The 17,645-nt window shown below is 43.5% G+C and overlaps 1 non-coding gene across 1 annotated transcript; it reads right to left on the bottom strand.

Annotated features, from left to right (window-relative positions):
* Nucleotides 1–4,091: 4,091 nt before the first annotated feature.
* On the bottom strand, nucleotides 4,092–4,283 carry LOC145362010 (U2 spliceosomal RNA). Its single transcript, XR_013889908.1, has one exon. It is a non-coding gene; the product is annotated as a U2 spliceosomal RNA (small nuclear RNA).
* Nucleotides 4,284–17,645: the final 13,362 nt, after the last annotated feature.

The following is a 17,645-nucleotide window of genomic DNA, read 5'->3' as shown; positions in this document are numbered from 1 at the left end:
CTAACCTGTTAATCACTCAGGCTATCCCTTCTTAAATGATAGCATAATTGTAGCAGTCCTCCATCCCTTTGCTATGTTGCAGAGAGGATGAGAAAATGATGGTCAGAACCTCAGCTAGTTCCTCCCTTGCTTCCCACAGCCAATGGGGAAAGAAATCATCTGGGCCTGTTGGTTTATCCAATTTCAAAGATCCTAAAAACCTTATTTTGACTCCTTCATTGTGTTTAGCCCAACCAATATTTCACACTCCTTTTTCTTTAAGTCCTTATCTGCTTCATCCCTATCTTTTGGGAGAACAGACAGAAGTAATTAAGAATCATGCCCATGTCCTGCGCCTCAATGCCTTCAGACATTTTCCTCAGAATATTACTGAAGTGATGTTGGCATTTATTTTTGGTGAACCATTCAGTGCTGATGGAAACTATCTGACCTTTTGTGCTTATGTTTGCTCTTTGAAAAAGCTACCAAATAGTCCCACTCCGCTGCTCATTTCCACAGACTGGCAAATTTCTCTTTCCCAAGTATATGCATCAAATCTCTGTGAAAGTTACTGGTGAATCTACTGTTCAGGCAGTCCATTCCAAATTGTGGCAACTTACTGCAAAAAAACAAAACTCAGATTTCCCCTCAGATATTTTACAAATTATCTTCAAACAGTGATCTCTGGTTATTAACCCTCGTGCCAGTTGAAACAGTTATACCCTATCAAAATACTTCCTTTATCTTACTTACGACAGGTTCCTTTTCAATTCACTCAATTTAGCTCACTTCCAGGTGAATGTATTTACCTTTGAATTTCCTTAGCCTTTCCATAATTACTCTAAATCTAATGATATTGTGATCACAGTTTCTCAAATGCTCTCCCACTGACAAATGTTCTACTCCATTCCTCAGAATTAGCTAATGAGATTCTGCCTTTTACCTTCTCAACTATATCATCCCTCTCCAGTGCTGTAATACCACTACCCTCCCGGAACAATTTATATAATGTCTTTCACAATCTCAAGACACGCCAAAGCATTTAATCGATGAAGTTTTTCCTGAAAGAATATTACTGCAACAATGCAGCTGTTGTACCTATCCTACTGGGATATAGATGTATGAGGTTGGAAGATGCTATTGAAGCAGCATTGATGAGTTGCCGCAGTGCATCTTGCACATGGTACACTCTGCAACCAGGGTGCATTGGTAGTAGAAGAAATGTATAAAGTAGAATGAGTTGTAACTCAGAAGAAGCACTGAATGAAGATTTCAATATCAATTGATTAGTGCATTGTTCTGTCACCCTTTACATCCAGTCGAGAATAGTGATGACAGGGCATAGGAGGTTCCATGGACATCCCCATTTCAAACATGGTGGACCTGAGTAAATGAGATAAGGCTGGAGTGTTTAAAAATTCTTCAGTCACAAAAACTGAGAGAAAGATTTTACTTAACCCCCTAATGGGTTTTCATTGTGGATTGTTTATTGTGTGAAATCTGTTAATATATCCCAATATACCTTGCATCAGGCAACACAGACCTTTTGATTTCACATGTGATTATTTTTATGTATTTTTTCATGGGACATTATCCAGCCTGAATTGCCTTTGAAAAGGTGGTGGTGACCTCTCTTCATATCTGCAGTCTTTTTAGATGCACCATGTTAGTTAGGGAATTTGAGGATTTTGTGATGAGGAACAGAGATATATTTCAAAATTAGAACAATGTATGACTTGGGTGAGAACAATCAGGTAACAATGCAACTGTTGTGCCTGTCCTGCTGGGATGTAGATGTCATGGAGTTGGAAGATGTTATTGAAGCAGCATTGGTGAGTTGCTGCAATGCATCTTACACATGGTACACTTTGCAATCAGGGTGCATCGGTAGTAGAGGAAGTCAATATTTAGATGGTGATGGGTGTTAATCAAGTAAGCTGCTGGATGCTGACAAGCTCCTTAAGAGTTGTTGGAATTGAATGCACGTAGGCAAGTGGAGAGTATTCCTTCATACTCCTGACTTATAGGCATTGATCAGAAAACAAGCAACTTACCACCGAATTCCCAGCCTCTGACTTGCTCTAGTAGTTCGAATATTTATGTGGCTAGTCCAGATAAATTAATGGTGACTCCCAGGATGTTGATGGTGGGAGATTCAACAATGGTAATACCTTTAGATGTCTAGGGGAGGTTACTCTCTCTTTTTGGAGACGCTTATTGTCTGGTACTGTGTGACACCAATGTTACTTGGCACTTATCACCCCAAGCCTCAATGTTGTCCAGGTCTTGCTGCATGCTGGCATGGACTGCTTCATTATCTGAGGAATCAGACAGACTGTAAAGCTTGTAAAATGCCAATGTGTAACCTATTAAAGTTGATTTGCCCTATAAAACATATTTCTGTGGTTTTAAAGTTCATTAAAATAACACACATACAGGAAAATGTATTCTTAAGGAGTTTTGTTGGTTGGATATTTGACCAATTTGCAGTCAGACCGACATATTATCAGCAGGTCACTATTTATATGTTAAAGGCTACAGGCAATTTAGTCTATGATTCTAATACCTGCAATCATGGAATTTGATATTAACATAGTGGGATTAAAGTTATAGAATCCTTATAGTGCAGAAGAAGACCATTTGGCCCATCAAATCTGCACCAATCACAATCCCACCCAGGCCCTATTCCCGTAACCCAACATATTTACCCTGTAAATCCCCTGACACTAGGGTCAATTTAGCATGGCCAATCAACCTAACCCACACATTTTTGGACTGTGGAAGGAAACCAGAGCACCCAGAGAAAACCCACACAGATACAGGGAGAATGTGCAAACTTCACACAGACAATGACTTGACGCCAGAATTGAACCGAGCTGCCTTGTGCTGTGAGGCAGCAGTGCTAATCACTATGCCACTATGCCACCCTGAATGTGAGGTTGACTATCATTTGTCACAAAATTTGAACTGCTCATTCAAATTACCAAAGTAATTAATTTCTTTGATTTGATTAGTAATGTTCAAAACTAATTTTAGTGAAACAGCAAGCACGAGAAAAGATGGTGAACTCTGGGAATCGTTATAATGGAATACTTGTCTTGCTTCCTCAAAAGTGGATAAATAAGCAGTAACGATAACTGAAAGAAAATATGTTTTTTGCTCAGTAAGGCCATATTAAGCTATATTCTCAAAGCAAGAAGTGGGTACCTGGAGTTAGCAAACCTAATGAATAGAACAATTACAAATGATCATCACAGCACTGACGGAGATGATACCATATCATGCAGAATTAAATGACATTAGCATATCTAACTGTTACTGAACTATTTAATTACACTTCATGTATTATATAGGGCACATTCTTGTTATTGTTAAAAAACACTTACTGTTATGTCACTCTGTATTGTGATAATATCTCATTCTCTGTTATTTTTACATTCAACCCCTGCAATTATGTACTTTCAGCCTCAGGTATATGAAACACAATGAGGAAGAATTACAAATTATGGCTGCCCGTTTCCCATCTGAAAAACTGACATTCAGTAATTGATAATCTGACCAGATTCTTAAATGGGTGTCTTCCACTCCCATGCAAAACAAATGGGAATTTATCTGAATACACATATAGGATCTGTCCTCAATTCCTTCCTCAAGCAAATTGTCTCAAACAAAAATATTTCACTTGAATCATTATACTATATTATTGTCTTTAATATTACATCTCTTTATTTTCACTGAATTTCACTCACTGATCGAGTATACTGTTATTTGTTTTCAGAATGTGGATAACATTAGTCAAGTTATATTTATTGTCCACCCCCACTAGCCCTCAGAAGATGACCTCTATGAAATGTTGCTGTTTTTGTGTTAACAGTACACCGACAATGGTGATGAGTAAAACATAGCAGGATACTAATCCGGCGATATTAAAGGAATGACAATGTATGTTGAAGTCAGGATGATTTGTGACTTGCAGGACAACTTGGAGTTACTGGCATTTCTATTAACTTTTTTTTTAAACTTTATTCCAATTCAATCCAATTAAATCCAATTCAGATTCCCGATCCAAGCTGATAAGACAGGGCTCTCACCTCATGTCTTGGGCTTGATCTACATGATCCAAGCTGATTGGAGTAGGTGTAGCTCCTCCCCCAAGGCTTGATCTCATTTGCATCTTAGCCAAAAGGCCGAGATGCCACTTTAAAAAATTGCTTCAAATGATGCTGAAATGTAACCTCATGACTTCAACCAAGCACAGCATGTCGATACTACACTTGATCTTAGCCAAAGGGCCAAGAAGCATGCTCATGTCCTATTTAGGGTTAGAAATTACTGCTGTCGTTGTGAAGTTTTTGTGGTACATCTTGCAGATAGTATACACTGCAAGCTCATGCTGGGTGGAATTTTATGATCTCATTATGCCCATTTTACAGCAGGAAAATGTTGTAAAATCGGGTGTTATGTGACTAGTGGGAATGGTGCCCCTTTTCACGCCCATTTCCATTTTACCAAGAAAAGAAAATCACTGCGATCAGGATCCCACCCAAAATGGGTGACATGACAACTTGCATTATTTTGCATTCATCACAATGTAATTAGCGAGCTTCTCTTCCAATCGTTCCAGCTCACCTGCCTTAATTACCAACATCGATATGTTGAATCTGGTCAGGAAAACACCTCAAGTATAAAAGTTTAATTCAGGTGCTTGATCAGTGAGGGTGAAGGTAAGCCTCTGCTTTCAAACTGCTCGGTGCAGCTCGAGGGTGGTTGTTTTGTGGCAGTCATGTTGCGTTTCAGGTCAGGGGGGCCTGCCATTGTGATGGAGCGGCGGGGAGCTGCTGTTGTTCATGGGGTCCAACATCGGCCTCTCAGGAAGGACCCAGGTCAGAGCCCTGACCTTGGGTCTTATTGTTGACTCTGGGTCCTAGTGATGGCAACAGCACGCACTGCTACAGGAGGGAGATGGGCTGGAAAATCTCTGAACTGGCAGTGCTGCGGCCTCAGGACTTGTCAAACAGCACTGTCTCGGGCTACTACTGCATGGGCTCTGGGTGCGTGTTTGTGAGTGGGGGGGTGAAAAATAGGGGGGTTGTGTTGCCATTTGAGGGGCGGTGTGGGGTATGGGGATTGCATGTTGTTGGGAGCTGTGGGGGAGTATGGGGAGTATGTGTTGCTGGGGGGTATTAGAGGGGCATGGGGAGTGTGTGTTGCTGGGGGGATGTGGGGGTATGGGGAGTGTATATTGCTAGGGGGCTGTGGGAGTTTGGGGAGTGTGTGTTGCTGGGGAAGTTGTGGGAGTTTGGGGAGTGTGTGTTGCTGGGGAGGTTGTGGAGGGTATGGGGTGTGTGTGTTGCTCGGGGGCTGTGGGAGTTTGGGGAGTGTGTGTTGCTGAGCTAAGGGTGAGCAAAGTTCTTTAACCTCTCCATCTGACTCTCCCCTTCTCCAACTAACTCCCCGCTGCCTCAGATTGACGAGAAGGCTTTTGTGATGCAACTGATTGATCTTGTGGTACTTTGGGTTGCTGCTGGAGCTGAGGAGGAGGAGCAGGAAGATGAATTGTGGACAGAGGAGCCCAGGCCTTACCACTCACAGGAGCAGAGGGAGACAGCCACCGGAGGCAGGAAGTGGCTGCCATTCACCCTGACAGGTGGGCAGGAGAAGGAGGGAACGGAGACCCCAGTAGTTCTGCAACGATTGTTGTTTGAACAATTTCGAACATGGTGTGCCACTGATGAGTCGGGTTCCAAAAGGAGACAGAGGGACACCTGTGCCATTTGTTCCAGGATCTGGAACCTTGTTGGGGGGTGATGGTGGGCAGCACCCACTCATGGTGGCTGTAGCATTGATGGCCGCCTTAAACCTTTAGCCACTGGGTCCTTCCAGATCACCAGTGGAGACCTTTGCGACATTTCCTAACCATCCACCACCCAAAAGTTTGTCAAAGGGGTCATGGATGCCCTGTATGCCTGTACACAGGGATTCAAATGTGCAGGAGGCTATAGACTGCACCCACATTGCCCTCATGGCCCCGGTGAAGAATCAGGAAGATTCATGAACAGAAAAGGCTTCCATTCAATAATTGGGTAGTTGGTGTGTGACCATCAACTGAACATCATGCACATCTGCGTTAGACAGCCTGGCAGCATGCATAACAGGAGTTCCGGTGTCCTGGAGGTCTTTGAGGAGGAGTCCAGGGTGCAGGGACGGCTCAGGGGGGACATGGGATACCCACTTCGCACTTGGCTGATGATGCCTGTGCAGAGATTTGAGACTGAGGCGAAGACCCAGTGTAATGAGGCCAACGTTGCTACCTGTTCAATAGTGGAGCGATGCATAGGGTTCCTCAAAATGCATAGCCCTCTAATATTGTTCCCTGATATCATCCTGCATCGTGGTGGTGTGCTATGCCTGAGACAACCCGATGGAGTAGCGAGGTGACCTTTTGGAGGAGGAGGACATGGAGACCGACCAGCTGGGCTGGAGGAAGAGGAGGAGGAGGAGGACAACAAGGAGCAATACCACCCAGACGCTGGTGGACTGGTGGCAGCAAAGATCAGGCATGTCAGGATGGTGAGGGAGGCCCTGATCACCATACACTTTGGTCACTAGGGGCCTGACTTGCGGTATGTGAGTTCCATTACCAACTACCCACACCCCTCTCCAACCCTTGGAGTCCTACAATCTCCTGCAACATCGTAACACCAGAGTGGTGGGCCGCCATGTTAGCAAGTTTCTGTGGCAGGCAGGAGGGTGATGACGACTCATTATGAGCCATTGTGACTCCTCCTGAGCTCTACATGCACGCTGGCACCCGGGCCCACATCTGGGTAGTGGGTAAGGATGCCCTAAACCTCATGCAAGGCCCCAAGGTGAGTGGGGTGGGAAGAGAGAGAGGGGGAATCTCTTGTGGGTTCTGGGGATGCCATGGCAGATGCTGTAGGTCGCTGGCAATGCATGCCACCCGCAGTAGCCAGTGAATTATTTGAGTTGATTTTCTCAGCAGCAGTGCATTGAGGGGCCTCCCCACTGACATCAACGTGCCGGGTCCCTCCGGCAACCATCAGGGTAAGTACATTCCTGTTAGAGGCTAATCAGAGACAAATTAGTCACACATGTGGGGTGAACAAACGTTTATTGTTGCCGAAAAAAGTACCTTCATTATACGTGCCAAAATAACGAGTAAATATGAGCCTTTAAAGTGCCTAAGTATTCTATCTAACTAGTGTTGCCCTTCGCCTGTGCCATTTTAGTGCTGCAACAACTTCTTAACTCTACTGGCTAACCAATACATCTCAATGTCTCCCCAGGATGTGCATTGGAGGTGGAGGTAGCCAGCTGCCTACTGTGCCCCATGGTCTGTGATGCCAGTGGATGTGATTTATTTAGATTTCCAGAAGGCTTTTGACAAGATGTCGCATAGGAGACTGTTCAAAAAGTTAAGTGCCCATGGTGTTAAGGGTAAGATCCTGGCATGGATAGAGGATTGACCCACTGGTAGAGTGGGGATAAAGGGGTCTTTTTCAGGATGGCAGCCAATGATTAGTGGTGTGCCTCAGGGGTCAGTGCTGAGGCCACAACTTTTCTCAACATATATATTAATGATTTGGAAGAAGGAACTGAAGGCACTGTTGCTACGTTTGCAGATGATACAAAGATTTGTAGAGGGACAGGTAATATTGAGGAAGCGGGGGCTTGCAGAAGGATTTGGACAGGTTAGGACAGTGGGCAAAGAAGTGATAGATGGAATACAATGTGGAAAAGTGTGAGGTTATCCACTTTGGAAAGAGGATTGAAGGCATAGACAATTTTTTAAATGAGAAAATGCTTAGGAAATCAGAACACAAAGGGCCTTGGGAGTCATTGTTCAAGGTTCTGTTGAGGTTAACGTGCAGGTTCAGTCGGCAGTTTGGAAGGCAAATACAGTGTTAGCATTCATGTCGAGAGGACTAGAATACAAGAGCAGAATGTACTTCTGAGGCTGTATAAGGCTTTTGTCAGACCCTCTTTGGAGTATTGTGAGCAGTTTTGGGCCGCATATCTAAGGAAGGAAGGCCTTGGAAAAGGTCCAGAGGAGGTTCACAAGAATGATCCCTGGAATGAAGAGCTTGTTGTATGAGGAAAGGTTGAAGACTCTAGGTCTGTACTCATTGGAGTTTAGAAGGATGAGGGGGGATCTTATTGAAACTTACAGGATACTGTAAGGCCTGGATAGAGTGGATATGGAGAGGATGTTTCCACTAGTAGGAAGAACTAGAACCAGAGGGCACAATCTCAGGCTAAAGGGACAATCCTTTAAAATAGAGATGACACCTTGCAGTGTTGGCCTAGGAACCATGCAAGACAGGCAATAGCTGATCCGCCCGAAAGTTTTGGCCTCCTCCCAACAGCCTTGCAGTTGGTCCAGTGAGATTGTTAATCCCTCCTGCATTCCCTGGTTCTGTTGCTGCATCTCCAGCAGCTGAAGGAGAGGTGATTGCAGAGGACCAGTATGTAGCCTGAGGCCAGCTGAGTCCTTGCCTCTGGCAGGCCCCCACATGCCAGAGATCTCGGACATTCTGTCCTTCACCCAATGTACATTAGCAGATGTGTTGTTCTCACCAGAGAGTGACCCAGAAGCCTCACCACTAACTGGACCCACTGATGAGAGAGTCTCTGGGATGATTAACTGGAGGTGGAGTTCACGCAAAACTGGTATCAGCCTCAGAGGTCCCTTCATCAGCTTCTTTTGAGGAGTCTTTTGAGCTGTCAGGGGCAAGATAGGTGGGAGCAGCAGTGGGGGCTGCAATGCCAGATGGCCCGGGTGCATCAGGGTCCCTTCCCTGCAATACAGGACACAAGGTTAAGTGCAAGGGAGGGACAGGAATCTGGGCTGCATGCAACTTACCAATAAGTGGAGGATTGATAAATGCTCATTTCTACGCTCCAGTCCGACTATGCTGTCACTACTGGTCCACATCCCCTCTCCTTCCGCAAGCCCCAGCGCCCGCTCCTCAAAGTGGATGAGGATCCGAAAGTCAGGCACACAACCCCCTGTCTTCACCCTCTCCCTGCAATTATGGGTATTCTTCTCCCATGGGGACAGAAAGAGCCATGTAAACCACATAAAACCTGATGACATGAGTTCTGCAGGATATCAGGGAATGGTACTCAGAGGGCAAGAGTTGTGATATGATTGGTGGGAGGGAGGAGGGATGTGCTTGGGGGTCCCGGGTTGAAAACATGCAGAGTACTGGGGGTAGCGGGATCTTGCAGTCATTTGGGGGGGGCGGGGGGCGATGCTTGATGAAGTAAAACACTTCCCCTTGCTGCCTGAATGAGGTCATTCAGTTTTTTGTGGCACTGCTTCCCAGTTCTCCTGGCCAATGCCTGACAGTAACGCATGTTGCCACTGCCTCCCAGACTGCATTTCCATCCCTCCTTCTGGGACATGGCCCTGGTGGGGGGAAGAGGTTGTTCTGCCTTAATCCCCCACCACCTCCAGCAACCTGGCCAGGTCAGCATCTGAAAAATGGGGAGGTGTCTTCCAGGAGGCCATTTGTTGCTGCACTGCCTGCCTGTCTGTCCATCCTTGGGATTTTATAGCATTCTCCCTTGTTAGGGCAGATCAGCTGTGGGCAGTTTGGGCAGGTCAGGTGCCCATTACAGCATTCCAGTGAGTTTAATGCAGTTTGCCTTGTTACTGTGGAGGTGAATCCATGTCAGCAATTGTAGATGTACTGAAGGTGGGTGGGTAGGGGAGGGGGGAGGGAGGATTTGTGCCTCTGTGGTGATTGGGGGCAGGGGAGAGAGAGGGTCATGTCAATCAGCCATCAGGGCCAGAGGGATGATGTGGGAGGCCATGTGCAAGGGGGTCTGGGGGTGGTGGGGGACATAAAAGGATCAATGATGTTGGGAGCGGGCCATGTCTATGGGGGAGAGGGGGATGCTGTATCTGGCCCAGAGAGGGAAGGTTCTGCCAGAACAGCTGCGTTTTCTTTCAGCTTTTTCTGCACATGTGCAGTTTGTGGCTCTGATCTGAGCTTTTTGTATTCAATCTTGGGACATGGGCGTCACTGGCAGGTGAGCATTTATTGCCCATCCCTAGTTGCCCTTGAAGGGCATTGAGAATCAACCACATTGCTGTGGCTCTAAAGTCACATGTGGGCCAGGTTTAGGATGGCAGACTTTCTTCCCTAAAGGACATTAGTGAACCAGATGGTTTTTTTCGATAATTGACAATGGTTCCCTCATCATCAGTAGACTCCTAATTCCAGACATTGTTTTATTGAATTCAAATTCCATCATCTGCCATGGTGGGATTTGAATCCGGGTCACTCCCCAGAACATTAGCTGAGTTTTTGGATTAATAGTCTAGCGGCAATACCAATAAGCCACTGCCTCCCCTAAGTGATTTGCCAGACAACTGATGATTGCCCACTGCCTCTAGTGGCTAGAAATGGTCTAGCCCACTTTTTCAAAGACTGAGTGCATAAGCTTCGCTGTGAAAACCTGCCCAGAAAACAGATCAGGAACTCTCCTGTCTTCATGCTAGCTGAACAGCTATCTAGTTAGGTAGCAGCTACCAACATTTTATTGAAGTTTACATCTAGTTTGAAAGGAAGAAGAGTGGGTCTATGACTAGTATTTTAAATTGTCCTTAAGGACAATTATGTGGACATGAACATTGAGATGTGATGTGAACGGGGATACTAGGCTAGAGGATACGTCAAATGGGAATGAATGGCAGAGGATATTTCAGAATACTCAGAATATCTGTCCTTAAAAATATTGCCCTTAAAAACATTCAATGAGGTAGCCTCAACTGCTTCACTGGGCAGGAAATTCCATAGATTCACAACCCTTTGTGTGAAGAAGTTCCTCTTCAATGCAGTCCTAAATCTGCTTCCCTTTATTTTGAGGCCATGCCCCCTAGTTCTAGTTTCACCTGCCAGTGGAAACAACTTCCCTGCTTCTGTCTTACCTATTCCCTTCATAATCTTATATGTTTCTATAAGATCTCCCCTCATTCTTCTGAATTCCAATGAGTATAGCCCCAGTCTACTCAGTCTCTCCTCATAAGCCAACCATCTCAACTCCAGAATCAACCTAATGAATCTCCTCTGCACCTTTTCCAGTGCCAGTATATCCTTTCTCAAGTAAGGAGACCAAAACTGTACACAGTACTCCAGATGTAGCCTCACCAGCACCTTATACAGCTGTAAAATAACCTCACTGTTTTTAAACTCCATCTCCCTAGCAATGAAGAACTAAATTCCTTCTAAATTACCTGCTGCACCTGCAAACCAACTCCTTGAGATTCCTGCACAAGGACACACAGGTCCCTCTACACAGCAGCATGCTGCAATTTTTTTACCATTTAAATAATAGTCCATTTCGCAGTTATTTCTACCAAAATGGATGACCTCACATTTACCAACATTGTACTCCATCTGCCAGACCCTCTCCCACTCACTTAGATTATCTACATCCATTTGCAGACTTTCAGCATCCTCTGCACACTTTGCTCTTTCACCCATCTTAGTGTCATCTGCAAATTTTGACACATTACACTTGGCCCCCAACTTCAAATCATCTTTGTAAATTCTAAACAATTGCGGTCCCAACACTAATCCCTGAGGTACACCACTAGTCATTGATTGCCAACCAGAAAAACACCCATTTATCCCCACTCTTTGCTTTCTGTTAGTTAGCCAATCCTCAATCCATATTAATACATTACTTATAACACTGTGCACCTTTATCTTACGTACCAGTCTTTAATGCGGCACCTTGTCAAATGCCTTTTGGAAATCCAGATGCACCACATCCACAGGTTCCCCAGTGAGTGAGCAGTCTTGGTCAAGTTATAATCACTAGAGAAACTGTATTGAGAAAACTGATGGAGCTCCTGGCTGGCAAGTCTCCAGGTCCTGATGGACTTCATCCTAATGTTAGTGTATTGGACCAGAACCCCAAGTTATATTGGGAAACAAGACTAGACCTCAACAATGTTTCCTTTCTGGAGAAAATATGAAGATTGTTTCCACAGATAAAATAGGGATTTTATATTAAATCAACCTTTATTCATAACACAGTTTAAGCATAACTCCAACAAAGGAACCAGCTTAACCATTAACAGTTGAACACTACTTAAAAATGGAAAGAAACAACTAATTTCTAACATCACTATTTCAGTTCCAAATAGCAATATTCCTCTTACAGACTTAATTGCCACTTTGAGTATAGTTAGCCATTACAAATATACTTGCTATGACAATTGTCGACAGCTTTGGAATTTTCTGAGGATGATACGAGTCTCAGAGTAGCTGGCAAAAGCTTCTGTTTTCAAACAATTTCTAGCTAAAATTACTCCAGATTTAAACTGCAAAAGTCATTTTTCCCTGCTGCAGACCCAGTTCTTCACACTAACCATTTATTATATGTCCCTGTCAATCAACTTCCAAAGGAATCTTTTGTGTAAATAAAAGTCCATAAGCTTAAGCAAGTAAAAAAAACCTAGCTGAAATGAATGTGCATAGCTCCCTGAAAGTTGGCACCCAGGTTGATAAGGTTGATAAGAAGGTGTACGGTGTGTTAGCTTTTATTGGTAGAGGGATTGAATTTTGGAGCCGTGAGGTCATGTTACAACTGTACAAAACTCTGGTGCGGCTGCACTTGGAGTATTGCGTACAGTTCTGGTCGCTGCATTATAAGAAAGATGTGGAGGCATTGGAAAGGGTGCAGAGGAGGTTTACCAGGATGTTGCCTGGTATGGTGGGAAGGTCTTATGAGGAAAGGCTGAGGGACTTGAGGTTATTTTCATTGGAGAGAAGAAGGTTACGAGGTGACCTGATTGAGGCATACAAGATGATCAAAGGATTGGATAGGGTGGACAGTGAGAGCCTTTTACCTCAGATGGTGATGACTAACACAAGGGGACATAGCTTTAAATTAAGGGGTGGTAATTATAGGATGGATGTCAGAGGTAGGTTCTTTACTCAGAGGGTAGTAAGGTCATGGAATGCCCTGCCTGCAGCAGTTGTGGACTTGCCAACTTTAAGGGCGTTCAAATGGTCAGTGGATAGGCATATGGATAACATTGGAATAGTTTAGATTAGAGGATCATTAGATTGGTCCCACTAGTCGGTGCAACATTGAGGGCCGAAGGGCCTGTACTGCGCTGTAATGTTCTATGTTCTATGTAACTTGCTTTTACAAGCCTTGGGTTAAATGTTTTCCAGGCACACAAACTGTCTATAGAATAAAGCTGAAATTTTAAACATTCTACAAAAACATTGAAAAAATACATATCAATAGCAACTGCTTACTATCATTACATTAGGGTCTTATAAAGTGGTGGTTAAAGAGGTATTATTGACTTGCTGTATTATAGATATGAGGTCCACGTGGGTCCAGATCTGTGTGTTGTCTAAACCCCGGAGATTAATCTATCTGGGAACAAACACATTTACCACTAGGACTAAGATGTGTGAGGGCAAGCTCCAACTCATTCATTAGATGTATCACATTTCATGTCAGCCTTATGAATCTTTGCTGGAGGAATATTGGAAAAGTGATCAAAATGTACAATGATGACATCCTTACGTTTTCTTATCTGGAGGACTGTTTCTATAAGAATGTTCCCAATGGTGTGGGAGTCCAGAACCAGGGGTCATTGTTTGAGGATAAGAAATAAACCTTATGGTCTGAGGAGAGGAGAAATGTCTTCATTCAGAAAGTCATGAATCTGTGGAATTCACTAACACAGAAAGTACTTGAGGACAAAATGTTGTGAGATTTCAAGAAGAAAATAGATATAGCTCGTGGGTCTAAAGGAATCAAGGGATATGGGGAGATCAAAATATTGAACTTTTTAATCAGCCATGATCAAAATGAATGATGGGGGAGGCTTGAAGGCCCAAATGGCCTATTCCTGCTTCTGGTTTCTATGTCTCTATGTTACATCTACTCAAGATTTACTGCTTAATAAGCTGTCATTGCCAGCAGCAACAAGGATGCAGTTTTCATTATGTTGAAATTCTATTCCTCCCACACAAATATGTGGATAATAATCCTGAAGGATATATGCCAGTTATAACTTGTAGTGCTTTTACTTACAACTGGGAAGGAACCAAACACTTGAAGCTGGCATAATGGTGGGTGGACTCCTTGTGTAGAAATCTCAGAGATGGAAAAATGGCTCCCATTTATGTTGGCAGTGCGAAGATAAGGAATTGGAAAACTCCCAGTTAACTTCAGGAACCTCATATTTATGCGCAATGGATAACTTGTACAGAATTTAAGTATCCTTCATTGTGATCTATGCAGCCTTCCTAATTAAAAGAATTTGACATGAGTCTCCTCAGCTTTGAATAACCTGCATCTGATGACCTAAATGAGGCTTGCCTGACCAAGTGTGAGAGTTCTTTTGACATGCAAGAGAGTGCATCACAGGGACTGTCTTTAGAAAATTTTCCTCTATGTTTGAATCTGATATTCTGACATCATTAAGGGGCAGTCTGAGGTTGAAGTTACTAAGCTAAAAGTATGGATTCCAAAAATTAAAGGAACATCACCTAGCAGAATATATCTGAGTCCCTAAGAGCGAGGGTATTTGGAAACATAGAAAATAGGAGTAGGAGGAGGTCATTTGGCCTTCAAACCTGCTCCACCATTCATTATGATCATGGCTGATCATCAAACTCAATAACTTAATCCTGCTTTTTCCCATAACCTTTGATCCCATTTGTCCCAAGGGCTATATCCAGCTGCCTCTTGAATGCATTCAATGTTTTGGCATCAATTACTTCCTGTGGTAATGAATTCCACAGGCTCACCATTCTTTGGGTGAAGAAATGTCTCCTCATCTCTGTCCTAAATGGTCCTAAAAACCCTCAGACTGTGACCCTGGTTCTGGACTCCCCCACCATTGGGAATATCCTTCCTGCATCTATCCTGTCTAGATCTGTTAGAATTTTATAAGTCTCTATGAGGTCCCCCCCTCATTCAACTGAACTCCAGTGAAAATATTCCAAACCTAGTCAATCTCTCCTCATACATCAATCCCGCCATCTCTGGAAACTGCCTGGTAAGCCTTTGGTGCACTCCCTCGAGAGCAAGAACATCCTTCCTCAGTGAAAAGGAGACCAAAACTGTACACAGTACTCTGGGTGTGGCCTCACCAAGCCCCTGTATAGTTGGAAGAACATATCCCTGCTCCTGTACTCAAAACCTCTCGCAATGAAGGCCAACATGCTGTTTACCTTCTTTACCGCCTGCTGCACTTACGTGCTTACCTTCAGTGACTGGTGCACAAGGACACCCAAGTCCTGCTGCACACTCCCTTCTCGCAATTTACAGCCATTCTGTCTTCTTTTTGTTTCCAAAGTGAATAACCTCACACTTATCCAAATTTTACTGCATCTGCCATTGATTTACCAACTCACCCAACCTGTCCAGGTCATTCTGAAGGATGTCTGCATCCTCGTCACAGTTGACTCTCCCACCCAACTTGGTATCATCTGCAAGCTTTGAGATGTTACATTTTGTTCTCTCATCCAAATCATTAATATATACATATTGTGAATATCTGGGGTTCCAGCACCAATCCCTGTGGCACCCCATAAGTTACTCCCTGTCAATTTGAAAAGCATCCATTAATTCCTATTCTTTGTTTCCTCTCTGCCAATCAGTTTTCTATCCATCTCAATACACTTCCTCCAATCCCATGCACTTTATCTGCACGACAATCTCTTGTGTGGGATTTTTTCAAATGCTTTCTGAAAGTCCAAATATACCACATCGACTGGCTCCCCCTTGTCAACTCTACTAGTTATATCTTCAAAGAATTCCAACAGATTTGTCAGGTATGATTTCCCTTTCATAAATCCAAGCTGACTTTAAGAATGCCTTTAAAGAAAGGGCAAAGTTCTGGCTTAATAAGTATCATTTACCCTATACTCCTTCATCCTAGAGTGCTGGAGGGGATCAATGCTGGACAGAAACTAGAGCAGACAGCCAGCAGCAGCAACAGGAGACAGTACAATTACAGGAGGCCAGGCAGCAAGGCAGAGGCAGACACAGACTTAGGTCCCTGGTACATTCAGGAATCTTTAACTCCAGGATGACGTATCTGCAAATATCAGAGAGGCAGTGCCTGAGGAGACTAATCAGACAGTTACAAAACTATCCACCTTGATGCAGAATGATCTGATTCCATGGGTACCCTATATAAGTAGCTTTGAAGGTTATTGTAGCTCTCAATTTCTATTTGGTCAGTTTCATTTAAGGGTCTACAGGTGTGATTTGCAGCATCTCCCAAGCAGCTATTCGTCATAAAGGAGGTGACAAATGTCCTGTAAAAGAGGGCTGGAGACATTAGAAGATTCTGAATACATGAGGACAGCCAAGCAGAGAGGGCAATGGGATTCACAGCTATGGCCAGCTCTTGTTTAGGGCTTAATAGGCTGCATCCATGTTGTTATTAAGGACAGCTTTGTGCTAAAAGATTGATTTGTTTGAATCTATGATGTGAACAAACTATCCAAGTTGATTTCACATTGAATGCTCAAGCTAACAGAAGGAGGAACATTTCATCTTGTGGATCCACCTGGATCTATATTTGGTCCTTTAGCTGTAAAAGTAATGTGCTAACCCATCATGCTGTTCAGCTGCTGACCACAAATATTAAGCATTATTAAAGGAACACTCAGATTTCTGACATCCTACCCTGTCCTTGAGTGTTTATTCAAGAAATATGCCTGTGCAGCCTGATTTGTTCCCTTTCAAGTCACAGATCATCCTGATTTGGAATTATATTGCAGTTTCTACTGAGTCAATATCTTGAATTCTCTCCCTAACAGCACTGCAGGTGTACCGCCATCACATGTACTGCAGGCATTCAAGAAGGAGGTCACCATCACCTTCTCAAAGGCAATTAGAATAAGCAATAAATACTAACCTTGCCAATGACACTTGCAAATTAAGAACTAAAACAGAAAGGTAGCTCCATCACCACAGGATTTTAAAAAAATCAGATCCCCAATTACTTGGTAAGTTTGAAAACCAAAATGTTGTTTCTTATTTTTTTAACTTGTAGATTAACTTTCTTGTACCAGTCATCCAAATCCAACCTTTAATTGGCTGCTCTTCAGCCAACAAAAGCACTCCATCTACAAATGGGACCATATCGTAAGATTGATTATATACTTTAAATGTAAAAGAACATTGTAAGTGTCTGTAGTTTTTATTAGCAAAATAGTGATAAAACAGAGGGGCACTAGAAAAATATAAAGTTATTTATTAAAATATGAGACAAAGTTAGAGAGTAGGAAAATAACAGGAAGAAAAATTAGTTTCGGGAGAAGCAAAGGTAATAATTCATTTTTTATTCTTGTTAAAGAGTTTTGGATGTTTAGTTCAGTAGAATATCAGCAGTAAAGCTGCTCTTTATCTTACTGTTTTTTGTGCATGGTGATAGGGTAGTAATGTCCTTCTCCCAAAAGTGCTGAATTGGTGGGAAAGCTGTTCCAGATCATGACTGTCTTATCTGTTCAGCTTCTCACTTGAATCTCCACACTCTGTGCACTGCAGAGGTCCCAGTCATGAATCTCATTAAAATCCCAGGGGGGGCATGGCTTATTCACGCAGGAGTCTGACAGCTCTGGAACTCTGCACATGTGTAGTGG

This window comes from Carcharhinus amblyrhynchos, chromosome 2 (genome assembly GCF_965287045.1).
Source record: "Carcharhinus amblyrhynchos chromosome 2, sCarAmb.v2.hapA, whole genome shotgun sequence".
Classification (NCBI taxonomy): Eukaryota; Metazoa; Chordata; class Chondrichthyes; order Carcharhiniformes; family Carcharhinidae; genus Carcharhinus; species Carcharhinus amblyrhynchos.
The sequence above is the reverse complement of the archived record's forward strand: the minus strand, read 5'-3'. Positions and strand labels throughout refer to the sequence as shown.